The 15,562-nt window shown below is 48.5% G+C and overlaps 1 protein-coding gene and 1 long non-coding RNA gene across 2 annotated transcripts in view; both read left to right on the forward strand.

Moving 5' to 3' along the window:
* TGM4 (transglutaminase 4) overlaps positions 1–15,562 on the forward strand; it is a 34,201-nt gene that overhangs the window by 5,625 nt on the left and 13,014 nt on the right. The gene's annotated exons all lie outside the window — the stretch shown is intronic.
* Positions 46–8,449, forward strand: LOC106491234 (uncharacterized). The gene is made up of 2 exons (XR_001293747.2): positions 46–288; positions 7,608–8,449. It is a non-coding gene; the product is annotated as an uncharacterized lncRNA (long non-coding RNA).

The following is a 15,562-nucleotide window of genomic DNA, read 5'->3' on the forward strand; positions in this document are numbered from 1 at the left end:
AGGCAGCGCGGCTGCCGACGGAGGAGAAGGAGAAGTGAGGAGGACAGGAGGGTGCCCTGAGCGGTGCCACCCCTCATGAGAGGTCAGCTGCCAGACCTGCTTTGCGTCTCCGGAGGGTGCTGACGGGCGATGCCGTCCCCTATGGACATGGTGTGCTTAGCACTGCTGGGCCGATGGGTTAAGAAGAAGAGCATGCCGCTGCACATGTTCAGCGTGTGGCATTGGCAGGGGGATGGTCCAGGAGTCGGGCAAAATCTGCTCTCCGCAAACTTCTGGACAGCTCACCAAGTAATTATGGTTTTGTACTTAAATAAGGCTGAGATTTGGTTTTGTGTGTCAGCATTTGGCTGAGCCAGATTTCCATCCCCCTCTTCTTTATCCTTGGGGGTCCGGAGGGTTGTGGAGCCAGGAAATGCAGCTGCGGCAGTCTATGGGAGAGCTGGAGAAGACACCATTTCATCTACCGAGGTGGGCTTGTTCCTCAACTGCCTCCAAAATGCTGGACCTCTGCCGCTGCCTTGCGGAGGTTCCTTAAAACAACTCTGAGTGGGAAGGTTCCTTTAGCCTGGTAACGCTTCCGTTGTTGACACCTCCTAATTCTACCCATATCCTCCTCACCCCATGCCCTATTTCCGTCTTTTCTTTTTGCGCCAGAGTGCCTATGCCAGTCACAGGCATTCAGACTCACTACCCTGTTTGTGTGCTTATCTGTTTATTAGCAAAGGCACACGCTACATCTTTCCTGGTAGGTGAGCACCAGCGTTTCCAGATGTGTGGTAGTGGTGAACTCCTATGGTGTGTCAGTAATGACTGTTCCAGAGAGAGGTGGCCTCTTCTGAGTCAGTATACTGGAAATAGAGACCAGAGGCTTATCAGCTGCTCTTCCTCTTCACACCCCATTGCTGTGGAGCTTTCTCCATTTGGGGGTAGAAAATTGAAAGTAAATATGGTGACTGTGGAAGGTTCCTGGGCATCGGTACTTTTCCATAAGAGGAACTGGCCTGAAATAGAAAAGCAAACAAATAGCTGTTGAAGCTGTTGACATATCTGCTCTGCTATTTATGGTTTCCCTCTCTGCCTCTGGAAATGTCCCTGTGCTTGTCATAGGTTCTCATTGTTTGGGAAACTGTGGAGCATGTAATTAGTTCCTTCAGCTTCCCCAGTCAGTCACATACACCTTTTCACATGCCATCTATATCTGCTGCCTATACTTCCCACTTTCCTATTCCTGACATATTGCTCATTTGGATGTAAGATTGATACAGTTAAGGCTTTTTCCTTAAACTTAACCAGGATGGATTTTTGATCACCATCACTGGTCTCATGTAGGTCAAACTGTGATTTTTGGTGAAGAGAACAGTGTGCATGAACCACTAGCAGTTTTCATTAAGGGTATGCATGTTCAGTGCAGGTTATGTGATAAAAAGCTCTCCACAAGCAGAAAGGGGTACAGCGAGCCCATGGCGGGTGGGGGAACCCAAATAGTCCCCTGCCTGGCTGCTCCCAGGCCCATCGCAGGAGCACGCTCAGCCCAGCAAGGGCTCTCACCCTCACAAGCTCAGAAGAGCGCGGAGGTGTAACGGCATCTGGGGCACCCAAATTACCTATTCAGAGGAGCGACACCCTGTCTGGCTCCCTCAGGGCTCCCCCAGGGGAGCATCGGCCCCGTGGTGACACCGGGCACAAGGAGGCCGTGGGGGCAGCTCTCCTGAGCACCTTTTGGACTGGGGGGGTCCCTGCCTCGGGGAGTTGGACACATTGTGGGGTGCAGGGGAAGAGCATTTGGGGATTGCACAAGACTTATTACAGGGCAGTTGCAGGAGGACCCAAAGGCAGAGAATCCACACCAGGGATCTGGGTAATTTGGGGAGGAACAAACGCGGGAAACGAGAGGGATAAGAGAGCAAAAAGGGGCCCGGTCAGGTGGAAATGGGGCTGATCGTTGTGCTTGTCTGGCCATGCGCTGTGCCTGACCAGTGCAGTCTGTCCTGTCTTCTTATTAAATCCATTTCTAACTATTTTACTGGGTGAGGATCTCTCTATTCTGCATGTGTGTGTGCGTGAGGGAGTCTGCACCAGCAGCTGGAGTGGAACCGTGGGAGCACGTATGTCCAGGTGCCAGCAACTGGGGAGGGCAGGGGTCCAGGTCCAGTTACCGGGTGGGCTGAGGGTCTCAGCCCAGCTGCTGGAGGATACACACACACGCACACACGCACACACACATATATATGGATGGATATATGTATGTATATGTATATGTGTGTGTATATGTATGTATATGTATATGTGTGTGTATATGTATGTGTGTGTATATGTGTGTGTGTTTTTATATATATGCATGTATGTATGCATATGTGTGTGTTTGTGTGTGTGTGCGTGTCCATGTTGATCCATGTGTTCAGCTCTGTGTATAATGTATGTATGTGTTGGTGTGGGCGCCTGCCGGGAGCACACGCTCAGCCCTGCTCCTGGGCAGACCTGGGGGCATGGAGCAGCAGCAGCCTTGACCCGCTGGGCTGCCGGGTTCAGCCTCCGCACCAAACAGCATCCCTCCCCCTCACTTGAGCTGGCAATCCTTTTACCTTTTGGTGAACTGGAGATTCTCAAGAAACTTTTTTTTTCCCCCACATCTGTGGATGATGCTGTTTTCTTTTTGCGCAGTGTATTTAACCAGATTGCTGGTACCTACACACATGATAAATTTGGGGTTAGGAATGCTTGTCAGGATGAGATGCATGTCTATACATTACACATGTTAGGAATTATCATTTCTAAGGTGTCAGCTTCTTTCCCCCACCCACACAGGCTTGTTTTACTTAGAAAGTTTTTAATGGCGATCCTAATTGAGAAACATAATGATGCCTAAAAATGTATCACGCCCATGATATCACCGGTTCACCCTGAGCTTGCCAGGCTGTCTGTGTCTTCTTGCAAAGGCAGCGAGTCATGGTTGTGGCATGTGCGCAGAAGCTAAGGACACGTTTCGGAGCCTCATTACCAGAAGCTGTCAGGTCTATCTTGACTGGCAGATCTGCTCGGTGTCCAACAGGAGATTGAAAATAGACTTGCAGAAAGAGATGCTGCTGGAGCTGGGTTTGTGCCTTTTCCTTCTTTGTGTCAGAAAGGCGTAAAGCCTGTGCCCCCCAGAAGAGGCTGTTTGCTCTAGGTCCGCTGTCTGAAGAGGGTGCCCCAACTCATCACATCTGGCACCCATGTCTCAAGAGAGGCAAGGTCTTTAATTCTGCCTCTGTATATGTGCCCGTAAGTCTTTCTCTCCAAAAAAGAAGAATTGGCGCATATAATGGAAAAGTGAGCAAAGCGCTCTGAGTGCTTTTTCTCATTAGAAATGTGGGTCTTTGTGGGTAGGAAGATTTGTCCAGCACCTGCCGAGACAGAATGAACGCAGCACACTCAGCCGCCTAGAAAGTAGAAACCTGACGTGGTGACAGACTGACAGAGAAGGAAGTATTTTTTGTTTGATTAGTTGACTGATACCTGGTGATGGTTGGTTTGAATCTGTTTAATTGAAGTTCAAGCAGAAACACAAACATTTGCCAGACTTGGTCTGACACAGGCCGTCTAACCCAGAGTGACTCACAGCGGATGAAGGCGAGTCCTGCAGTCGGTGGCAGAGGCACCAGCGAGCCGGGAAGAGCCTGGATGCTGCAGCCAGCAGCTGCAAATGCCCCCTGTGAGGACAGGAGGCAGCGGCTGGGAAAAACGGGAAATTAAGATGCAACTTCCCTCATATATCCGAGGAAATGACAATGACGAGTTATATTTTTACATTGCAAATGCAGCAAAGTCTCCTTAGCCTTTGTACATTGCAGTGGTGTAACGAAGGCCGCAAGCCTGAGTTGTTTGCCCTTGGATGTGATTTTACAAGACTTATTGACTCAGTCAGCTGGAAGCTGTGGCCCCTCCATGAGACAGGCTGGAGAAGGACCCGACTGTTGAGGCTAACAGGATTTCTGGCTTTGCTGAGCAGTGATCCCCAGCTTGCCCCAGGCCACCAGGACCTGCTGTGCGACGGCATCCACGTGGCAGCAGTGGTGACCACCCATCTCAGGGTGGCTTCCTTCTTGGCTTAGCATATACTCGTAGTAAAACGCAAAATGTGGAGTTTATACCGTATCCTGCCATACACCATAGTCCGTATTCTCATTGGGATTGTCCGTGAGCAAAATGCTGGGGGATTTCTACCAAATGGGAGTTTAGCTCACTGCCAAGTCTGTAGCTGGAGCCCAGAAAAAGGAGAAGTTTATTCTTCCCATTCTAGCTTGCACTGCTTGGTTAGTTTGGCCGTTTCCCCACCTCCTAATGTACCTTTGAAATGATTTTTAACACCACTTCCTTGTAACAGTGTCATCATTGCCGGTAGAGGCCTAGAGGTGTTTGTGCAGAAAGCACAAGTGTTTTACCTTTGTGACATTTGCGCTTAAGGCAGAAGGCAAGAACATAAACAAGGTTGTAAATGGCCTGGACAGCACTTCGTGAGTGCTTGAGGCTGGGAACCAAAGCTGGACTGCTAGCTCCAGCCCCTGTGGGAGGGAAGGATTGCCAAGCAGGGTGCAGTTTTCAGCAGAATTCCCTTCCTCTGCATTTACAGGGTTTGGCCCGTCTCTGCAGGCGGTACCTGTCGGCGCAGGGCCGGGGTTGCAAGGAAGGCTGCGATCACTGTACAGCACAAGGTTGCACTTCTGGTAACTGCTTTGTGTGCGGTCACTCAAAATGCAGCTGGAGATGACTTCCAAAAGCAGCACTGGCATTTCCAAACTAAAACCCTGTCCAAAGCTCAGTAGCTGAAATTTTGTATTTGCACAGACTTTAGACCACACACACAAGAAAAGTGATGTGAGGCTAATGAGTGAGCTGTGCATGATTAGCGCACCGTTCAAATGTGGTAGACCTGGCCAAGTAAACTGGCTGAAGATCCTGGCCAACTGTAGCACCTTGGCTTACAAGGCCAGAAGGTGGATTACCCTTACGCTGGAGATACCATAGTATGTTTGTATGGTGCTTCTTCACAGTTCAGCTGAGGTATTTATAGAGAAGAGTCTCACCAAAACATTTGCCCTGAAACTCCAGTGAAATACCACTTCTGTTTACACACTGCAGAATACATCTCCCAGGCCTTGGCTGTAATGGGTCTCTCCTAAGCCCTTCCCTCATTCTTTAACACAACCCTAATTTTTTAAGCTGGTGCATTGTTAACGGTGAGGCTCACAATGCTGCAAAGATTGAAGTAAGTATGCTTGAGTTAATGGTGGGAAGTGTTTGAAAAAGCTGTTTTATAAACAAGGTCCAAGGATATTCTATCCTAAGTCAAATAATACCTGATACACCTTTACAAGGAACAAAGCCAAACCAGATTAGAGTTGCAATTGAACCTGAAAGCATAGTTTGACTTGATTAGATAAGGAGCTCTACGCAAAACCTTTCAAATGCCCCTGTTGTCATTGTCAGTGAGCCACTGAAACTTGGAAGGAGTGTATGGTAGATCAGCCACAGCTCATATCAAAATAACTTAATCCAGACCATGTTTTATCAAAGTTGCATGGGTGATAAGTAGCAAAAGTGGATATGATAAATAAGATCACTAGATTATTCTGCTGAGTTTGGAGTATTTAAAAAAAGCCTTATCTTTCCAAGGAATTCTATTCAGAGTCAGTTTAAGTTGATTCAGAGAGCTTAAATACTGATGATACTGCAAGGGTGTCAGACACACACTTAATTGCACTAAAGCACGGCAAGTTTTGGTGTGTCTTCTAAGAAGGAAATCTTGATGACTCAACCCACAAGAAGAAAAGTGCTGTCATGGATCTGAGCTTGGCTGTGAGACAAAAAGCATGAAGCTAGGAATAAATTGGCAGTAATCCTGATGATACTTTTGTGGTAACAATCACACAACAAGATGTTCAACTCAGTTTCTACAGACGAGAAGCAGTGAGCCTCACTTTTGAAGGTTTGTGAGCTGCAGAGTAGCATCTTGCTCACAAAAAATCCACACTTTGTGCACCACCGCAGGGCCAGGGTCAGGGCCGGGCCAAGGCCAGGCTGGGCCAAGGCCGAGCAGCAGCAGGGACAGTAAGGGCTGTCGGTGCCCCCAGGGCCCAGACATAGTCAATGGCTCAATGTCAGGCTGGAGAGGGATAACAAAATGGCCAGGGGCCCATGAGGAGAGGTTGAGGTACTTGGGCTTGTTTAGGTGGAAGCTCAGAGGCTCAAGGGTGAAGTGGTATCAGCCAACAACTACTACTAGAGGGGGAGTTACGGAGCCAGCGGGGCCAGACTCTTCTCAGTAGAGAGAGACACCAGAAGAAGAGGCAACAACCACAGATGGCGTCTTGGGAGGCTTAAGTTGGACACTAGGAAAAAAATTTCACCAGGAGGTTAGTTGCCCAAACAGATGGTGGAGTGTCCATCTTTGGAGGTTTTTCAAGACTCAGATAGAAATAACCTCATCCAACCTGCTCTAGTGTTGGTGATCATCCCACTTTGAGCAGGAGGTTGGACTTTCTATGACCTATGGGCAGATTTCATGGGCAGCACCATCTACAGCTGGTTTGCCTGTTTGCTTTCAAGTCTGGCTGTTTCTGTTAAATGCTGCCATGCCACAGAAAGGAAGTATCTTCTTGCGATACCATGCAGTCCTGGGCCACCAGAGGTTTGACAGCTAACCACAGAAACCTTAATATGTACTTGTGTAGGCATTTGTAGCCTGAAAATGAAAGCACTGCTATCAAAGAAAAAGACCCCCACCACATGCAGCTTTGTACGTTTGAAGCTCTGCTGGGTTCAAGAGACAGACTAGCTGTGACTTTCTGGACGGGGTAACATGAAGCAAACTGCAGCAATCCAACACGAGGTAACAAAAGCATCTGTGGGCATTTGCCTTCCGGTGCTTATTCCCATCGCTGCATGTGGCACCACATTAACCCATAACTATAGTAACACAAGACTACACAGGTAACTTGCTATTTGCTCTCCTGAGCAGCCGACCAACCAGTCTGCTCACTCCCCGGGGAAGAGTACAATTTCTTTCCATTTTCTAAATGTTTAATAACCCTGTTAGTTACTTTGATTTTTCCTTAGGGTTTAGGAAAAAGTGGTTGGTGAATGGCTAGACTGGGCAAGCACGGAAAACCCTGGGTTTGCTGGGGGGAGATCGTGCATACCCACACTCACCCCTCCATGGGCACTCGCTGTGCTCCACGGAGATAAAGCCATGACAATGGCGACAAGTGGGAGGGGAGGGCTGCAAAAAGCAGTAGCAAGTGGGGTGCAACACCAGAGGGTGCAGCCCGCTTTCTGAAGCATGCATGTGCATTTTGAACCCATCACTCAAAAGTGGAAGGGTTTCACTCGCCTTGGAGGCTGTGACAGGCTGTGGTTTCGTTACGCCTGCAGGAGCAGGGCCCTGGCTCGGCTGGCAGTAGCAGCTCGCCTTGTCCTCCTTGTGGGAGGTATTTTAAGAGCAAGCAAAGAGAATAGCAAGCAAAGCCCCGGGGGAGAATTATCCATTGTGAATTCCATGTTTCCTGCTGCTGAATGACAGTTTCTTAATCCAGAGATGAGACGATCCGAACAAATTTCTATCCCTTCAGGACACTCCGGAGCTACATAACTTGGATCCATGAATAGGCTGGGAGCTGGTGCTGCAGGAGAATACTCGCTAGGAAACCCTGGCGGGTGCAGAGTTGCACCAGCTGCCCTCCAGGATGGAGTTCGTGGTGTCCTGGCTCCTGCAATGACGGCTGAGCAGCACTAACTTCATGCACCACAGGGGCAGTTTTCAGCTTTGTTTGGGTCATGGACTCCAAAACTTTTCCCCAGGGTGGTGCAGAAGCCGATACTCAGTACTTCCCTTACAGGCAGCAGTGCTGCTGGCTGGGTTGCTTTTCGGGACAAATAGCTATGGGTCTCTGGATAAAATCGGCTGTTGTCAGTCAGCCCCCTCGCACCAAACAGGCTGATCCCAGCCATGCAGTCTCATGGGACACCTGCATCTGCAGGATGGGCCAAAGTCTCTGCGCCTGCAGTGTCCTGCGACACTCTGGGCCTGATCCCCTACAAGGCATGGCCCAGGTGTCTAGCGCTGACCGGGACTGGCTCCTGCCTTCGAACCTTTCTATCTAGAGAGATTTTTCCTTCGCACCTTCTCATACTGGTTTCACTGGTAGTTGGCAGGGATGCTGTATGGCATAAGCTGTCTATAGACTACATACAGACAGGCAGACAGACAGATGAGGGAAGCTATCGCACTACCCCTGGAAAAAAGGAATGTTACTTGATAATACTGGTATGCGAGTTTCTGTTTTCTCACTTATACATGTGTGCGACCAAGTACTTCTCATATCCTGTAGGTGGGAAGGTATTCAGTCAGTGTTTTCCTTGTTCACTGAAGATGTTTTTAATATGCAGATAAACTATTCTAACCCTGGTTCAATATTTGCGCTATTGATTTCCTTCCCCTTACCATTTATTTTCTGCAAACCTTTCTTGCTTTATTTTAGCTCGTACCTTTTCATACTGTTTGCTTTAGGTGTAGTCTGTGGATACGTGTCCACACTGCAGTCAGTACGTGTGATCCTACATGCACACTTGAAGCTAGTGCAGGGGTCAGTGGTGCTAGGGTGGATACAGCCCTGGAGTAAGTGCATCCGCCCCATTGAACCCTTTCCAAGCACACACCATGTGCTGCAGGATGGCATAGCCCTTCTTCACATCACACGATGGGAGTCCTTCTCCCTGCGTTGAGTCACTTGATGGAGTGGAAGAAAGGTATGAGGAACAAATTAGCAGACCAGAACTATTCACTGTGAAAAAGAGACAATGGTGGTGTGTAACAGAGGTCAATAACAGCATGAGTTGCGTGGAGAAGGTAAGTTGGGATAATTGTTCACTGACTCCTCCACTACACAGGCAAGGGACCTCAAGGGAAGCTGGCAAGCAGCAGCTTCAAAACCGAGGGAGCTATTTCTTCATACGATGCCCTCTGTCATAGTCCAGCCCTGGAGTTCCTCCTGGCCAGACATTGCAGATGCTAGAGGTTTACATGGGTTCAAAAAAGGGACAGTGTTATGAAAGAGAAAGCTGCTGAGGGTCATGGCATACAGATGGCACCTCTGCCTGGGACAGCTGCTGAGCTGCAAACCACTGCCTGGGAGGAGAAGTGACATTACGGGCATTTTTTTGTCATTTATTACACACAATTCTAAAATAGTGCTTTGCTGAGAAGTGGAAGTATCTTATCCTGAGTCATTTAGTCTGATGTATAATGCAACCATCTCAGCACTGGAGCATAATTATTTCAGAGTTTCCAGCAAAACAGTAGCTGTACCACAGTTACAAGCTGCCGTAATACTGAAACCCCAAATTTAACTTTCACACATCATTGCTCCCTATATGGGGACTGATTGTGAAATTTTCTCCCTTCCATCTCAGGCAGGAAAGGGGAAAGGAGTCTTGAGAAATGACTGGAAAAGATATTTTAACATTATGGCCTTTTAGTTTGCTGTTAAAGCAGGTCTGTACTTATATGGCCTGGCCTAAAACCTCAATTTTCTGTGATAACCACAGGGGCTTTGCTTTCAGGGCAGGGAAAATGCTATACAGGGAAGTTTTGCCTGAGTAAGGGTTACAGGACCATGAGCTTATGTTCAGTATGCATGTAGTTTTGGTCTCTGTTTTAAGCTAAAAGGGCTTCTTTGCCTTCTCCAGGAGCAGACTCCCTGGATGGTGCTGGGTTTGGCCCAGAGCGATACGGTTTTCATTCATTCTGGATGTAAGTGCCCAGAGCTAGGCACCTAAATCCATAACCTTAGGTCTGAAATCCCTCTCTCAAGGTCCCAGGAGAAGCCAACCATGAGATTTCCGTGGTAAGCTTATTGGCATCTCTTGCTTCGCTGGTATTCGCCTGTAGGAAACTCATTGCCAGAGAGCCGGGGCTGCCATTTTGGAGCCAGTAGGGCTTTGGGCTTGGCAAGCTTGCATCCAGCCCTGCCACCCGACCGCCCATCACAAGTTGGCCCATGCAAGAGTGACAGACTCTGCCGGATGGGGATGTGTGGTGCCCCCAGGGAGCAGCTGACAGGCCACTGCCACGGGCCATGTTTAACGAGACACAAACAGGTTAATGCGTCATTAATAACAGCAGTGAAAGCACATCACATCCGTTACACAGACAGAGATGTGTCTTACTATTAGGAAATTCCTCATGACAGCGATAAAGGCTTAAGGAAATGGTAAGGGTGGGGGCAAAGTAGCGCCTTGAATAAGATCTGGCTTAAAAAAGATGGTCCAGAGCCTCAGCTGTTCTCAGTCTGTGTCACTTCTTTCTTTTTTTTTTTCCCCCCCACAAGACTTCTCATTATTTATAGTTCTTTAGGCCGGGATTCAGTGAGGACTCAACCTGCACTAGATTTCCGGTATGAGAGTCGTCCCATGCTGGTCGGGGGAAGGTGCCCTCTCCTGTAGCGTTGGGGAGCAGGCGGTGGCACCCCGCTGCATTAGGGGTCCCAAACGGATGCTTCACCAGAGCGTGTCTGAACGGATGACTCACTCGTCACCTGGCACGTCACAGCTGCCCTTCCTTGTTCCTCTGTGAAGCTGCATCGGCACCTGCTCCGCACGGAGCCTGGGAGGGTTTCCACAGTGTTGAAAATGAAAAAATGTGGTACTTTAGATCTGTGTTTTCAACAGTAATGGTTTATTTTGAGAGTTACTCTGACAGGACGTGGAAAAAGAAGGAAAAAAAAGACAAAACAGAAGCAACTCAAAGACTTAGACATTTCTAAGAAATGTAGGTCCACATGTTACTCTTATAAAAGGCGGTTGCTCCATAACTAAGCATGGGGCTGGAAGAGACTAAAAACATAAAGCTAAGGAGTGGGTGGAGGGGTTGCATTTCATTTTCTTAAGTGTGATCAATACTTGTGGCTGTTCTTATTCAAGTCATCTTCAGTACACAGACGAAAAACAGAAAGGACAACTCCCCTGTAAACAGGGGAGCAGCCACTGGGGAATTCCAATTTTGCTTGTTTGTGCTATGTCATCTCCTAGCGCTGGCTAATGAGGCGACTCTCCTTCGGCTCAAGGTGATGCAGATAGGACTAATGGATCCAGCCCCTGGTGTCTGGTTTTGCCAGCTGGGTAGTGAATTGTCGGAGTCTGCCAGGAGCTTTGCTAAACTGATCGGTAACACAGGCTGGAGTCTGCCTGGGAAATTCCTTTCTTGCATTAATTAGAGGAGAATATTGGCTTTTTTGTGAGTACAGTTGAAGTGATTAATTGTTGTAACTGTTCAGGAAAAAAATTCAAAAGGACTGATATCTTTAATTGCCTGGAACCTACGCGAAAAAAAAAAACAAACAAATTGCCAAACCACAGCCAGCCACTCTGTGTAGTTACATTTAATTGATTTAGCAAAGCCAGGAAGAGATTTGCATGTAGGAAGGACAGAAGTCACCTGCTGACAACATGAAAGAAGCCGAAACCATGTCCTTGAAAAAAAATCCTGCAGTTTAACTCGAAATCCCTTTTCTCAGACCTTGCCAACAACTGTCTCAGAGGGGGTTACCTTTCCTGGCAGGGCAACCTTGTGCAAGCCAGGGGAGGAAGGTCTCATGTGGGAGCATTGTGTCATACGCCAGACTTAGTGCTGTTGAGCGGAGATGCCACCAGTTCTTCAGAAAAGCAACCTGTCTTTATTGAAAGCAGCCTGCCCTGTTCACAAAAATCTCTATTTTTTTACTGTAGGACTATTGTGTCAGCACAATTTAAGCTGACTTCAACCAAGCTTGAACCCAAGCTAGTTCTAAACAAAAATTTCTTTCACCTTCTAGGGTGAAAGAAATGCAGAACAAAAACAATGCTGGAAGGTAAATTGGGGATTTAGTGGGTTTTTTTTCAATAATGAAATATGTAGCTGCCAGCATGTTGTCTGATTTTGAGTGGTAAGTGATGCTTGCTCTATTAACAGTGTTGGCAGTTTGGGCGTTCATACAGGTGTACTGCAAGGGTGCAGATGCGTGCCAAGCCCTTGGCGCCTTGTGATGTGGTAGAGTCATGCTCTCAGGTAGGGACATCGAGCAAGCAACAACATGCACGAAGGGTGGCATCTGCTAACTCAGCACCCAGCTTGCACCTACATTTCAAGCACCAAATGGAGCATTTCAAGCACCAGTGGAGCTTTCCTAAAGCAAATACACAAATTCCTGAACTGATGGAGACAAGCTGGTGCCTTTGGAGGCTTCCATGGGGAGATCATGTTTAGGGAGAGCCTACGTTTAGATATGCGAACCCTGCAGACTGAGCCCTACCTTGTTGGCCAAAACGTGCCACGCAGCACTCAGCCTCACAGCCAGACTGGACCCCAGGCAGCTGTAATGCAGGGAGTGTTGGGAGGCTCCACAGTGGCTTTGCTTGGGGCTCGTCCCCAGCTGAGCCTCTCCTTTGCTTTTGAGCACTTGGGGACTTGGTTGCATCTCCTTCTGCTGCCGGCCACTGTCCTGTGCAGGCATCCACCCATGCCACCAGCTCATCCCGAGGCACCTCAGGGAGACGATGGGTGCCTGGGGCCCGGCCACCCACCCTCTCCTGGGCTGGGACCCTCAGGACAGCTGTCAGCACACGGCAGCCAGCAAACAGCTCCCGACCCACCAGGTCCCTCACTCCTCCTGGGCACAGTCTGTCTCTCCTCTTTCCCAGCCTGCTGCAACAGCTGGGCTTTCCCTGCACCTCTGCCTGGTCCCCAGGGAAGGGGCAGCCAGCGCCAGGCTCCTCAGGCTTTCCAACCAACAGGTGCAAATATTGCATTTTACCCCCCAGCCTCAACCAATTCAGGCCCAAACCCAACGACAAAAATCTCATTGACTCAAAGAAAGTCAGACCTGCCTCTCATTGCCCTGATGGCAGCCCTGTTTCCTTAAGAATTAAACGTTCATAGGTTGACTTTTACAGGTAGCCCTGGAATTACAGTCCCCATAATCTGGATTTTATGGCACAAGTGCATTCCTGTTATTCATCCAAGCCATGCTCTGACTGCTTTGTCAGTGAAGGGCCTGTCCATTGGTCATTATCGAATTGCACAAAGTCACCTTTCACATGAGTTGGGATTTAAGTTTCGCTATTCTTCAGGGTCTGACTATGTGCAGAGGGAGTTGTAGACATTTTTTTCATGGGAACTTCCTTTCACTAAACACCACCCCTTGGCATTGGACCTGTTGACACCTCATAGCTGGAGACAGATAAAAAGGGCAGCTGTCTTCCTTCTTCATGCTCAGCAGCAAGTGGCAGAAGAAACCACTGGCATCGCAGACGCTTCGGGTCAAACACCAGCAAGAAACATGAGCAAACAAGCTGGTGAGTTTTTAATGATCAATATGACTTAAAGATAATGTGCGTTAGATTTGCAGCCTGGCAGCAAGGATTGGCGCTCCAGCAGGAGTTGCAGGCTTTCCCGTCACACCGAGTGCCGTGGATGAGACCTTGAAGAAAAGCATTTCTGTGCTACTGGGGAATAGCTCCTTCTTGGAGATGGGCTTGTTCTAGATGTGCACTTTGTGGTTTTGTTAGACTGGTAAACCAAACTGAAAAATGCAGCCTGATTTTCATTATTTTTCATCCCGGAGAAACCTGGCTCCCTCAGTGATATAATAGAAAAGAAATTGCAGCTTTTAGAAAAATTGTTCTGTGTCAGGCTGGAAGGAATTTCTTTCTTTCAGGCTACTTAACCGCATAGGTTATTGTTCTTTAGTGATAGCTGATATCATCCAACAAATGTTTCAAAACAAATGAGAACATGATTTCTTTGGCACTGAGCTCTGCCCGTGGTGGTCCTTCCTTCCTTCTTGCCAGAAGATCCTGCAATTACCTGGAAAGGTGCTTCAGTCGCCCCAGTGCAGCCACTGAACCGCCATGGCTAGCAGTGCCCATGGGGCCAGTCCAACCACAGGACATCCAAACCCCCCGGCGTGGCATAGCCACTCTGCTCTACATGCACAATGTGGGGCCAGTGGGATAGTGTAGGGGGAAGCTGCACAGGGGATAACTCATGGAAATAGGAGGAAAAAAAAAAAAAATCTATTTTGAAACTTCTTCTGCAAAAAGGAAAAAAAAAAATCTCTCTCGGCAATTGGTTTTTCTGTGCTTCTAGGCTGACCAAAGCAGCAAGAGCAGTCGAGGCTGTTCCTCACAGCTCGAGTTCCCCCCACCCTGAATCGGTGTGCCCTCGGCGCGCTCCGTTCTGCTAGAAACCATCAATGCCCGTGAGGAGCCCGGCTCTCCTGTGCTCCACGAGCAGGGCACCTGCAGGCTGCGCGCCACCAGTGCTGTGGGTGCTCAGCACCTTGCAGGACCGTGCCTGGGGAGGAGATGCGGCTGGCAGCATGCCGGGGTGGCCGGGCTGCGGGACAGCCACCAGCCCGCGGCGAGGGGCAAGCTGCCAGCTAGCTCCACGGCGCGAGAAACCTGCTGGTCAGATCAGAGGGAACCAGCCCTGCTTGTGTGTGTAAATGCCTAAGAAGTGCGGCGTGACTGACGCGCAGCACTGCACAGGCATGGGGTTTTGGCACAGCGCTCTGGAAATTTAGGACATATTCCAAGATTTCTGTTCTCTTCATTTTTCACTGTGTACGTCCACAATTTCAATTATGTCCAAAAATATCATTGTAAAACAAAAATTTAAGGGGGGGGGGGGTGAGCTGAGTCCAGTCCCTAAGTTAGAAATGATGGATGCCTTGGTTCACCTGTCTTCGGTCACGGTGTGCGTATGCAGCGGGAGGCTGCCTCTCATTCCCACGGCCCTTCATGGGCAACCTCCTGCCACCAGAGCTGTTTTCTGGTAGCTTTACAGCCCAGCTCCGAAGCCACAGAGCCCACAAGGTTTTTGCAAGGAACAAGATTAAGCAGTGTTTATATAAGGACATCTATTAATTTGGAGACAAGCAAGCTTCCCCTTCCTCTTTCTTTAGTTGATTAAGCAATTCCAGTTGAAAATTTTGACATATCCACACGCTGTTGTGCAAATGGTCAGCTGGAGGTCGGCGTCTGGCATGGGGCATTTCAACCCCCATGAAGGCAGGCCAACAAAAACTGCTTGAAAATGGAGTTACTGAACTAAAGGTGCTGTGTAACTTCAAGTCTATTTACCACACTACTGATAACTGTCATGCAATTAATGTAAATATGGTTCAAACAGTTACTGGCACATTTCAGCCTCATCAGTATTAGCGCTGCCTCTCGTTCGTGTTCAAGTTATCACGGCTGCCTGGTACTGTGCAAATCTGTCAAGACATTTTCGGAACTAATCCCTTTCCCATTAACCATTATGCTTTTGGCTTGGCTGTTCCTAAGCTACCCTAAGCCCTTTTTAATTTCGTGACTCTCCCATATCATTGTCTGAATCACTCATGAGCCAAGAGCCCTGTGAGGTATTGCTACTCCCTACTGCTTACGTAGTACTTATCCCTCAAGGGTAACTGGTAGATAACAAGGAGTATAGACACAAGGCAGCTTAAACACCTCCATAGAGATGTGAGCTCGCCAACTTCTGGCGTGT

Source organism: Apteryx mantelli, chromosome 2 (genome assembly GCF_036417845.1).
Source record: "Apteryx mantelli isolate bAptMan1 chromosome 2, bAptMan1.hap1, whole genome shotgun sequence".
Lineage (NCBI taxonomy): Eukaryota > Metazoa > Chordata > Aves > Apterygiformes > Apterygidae > Apteryx > Apteryx mantelli.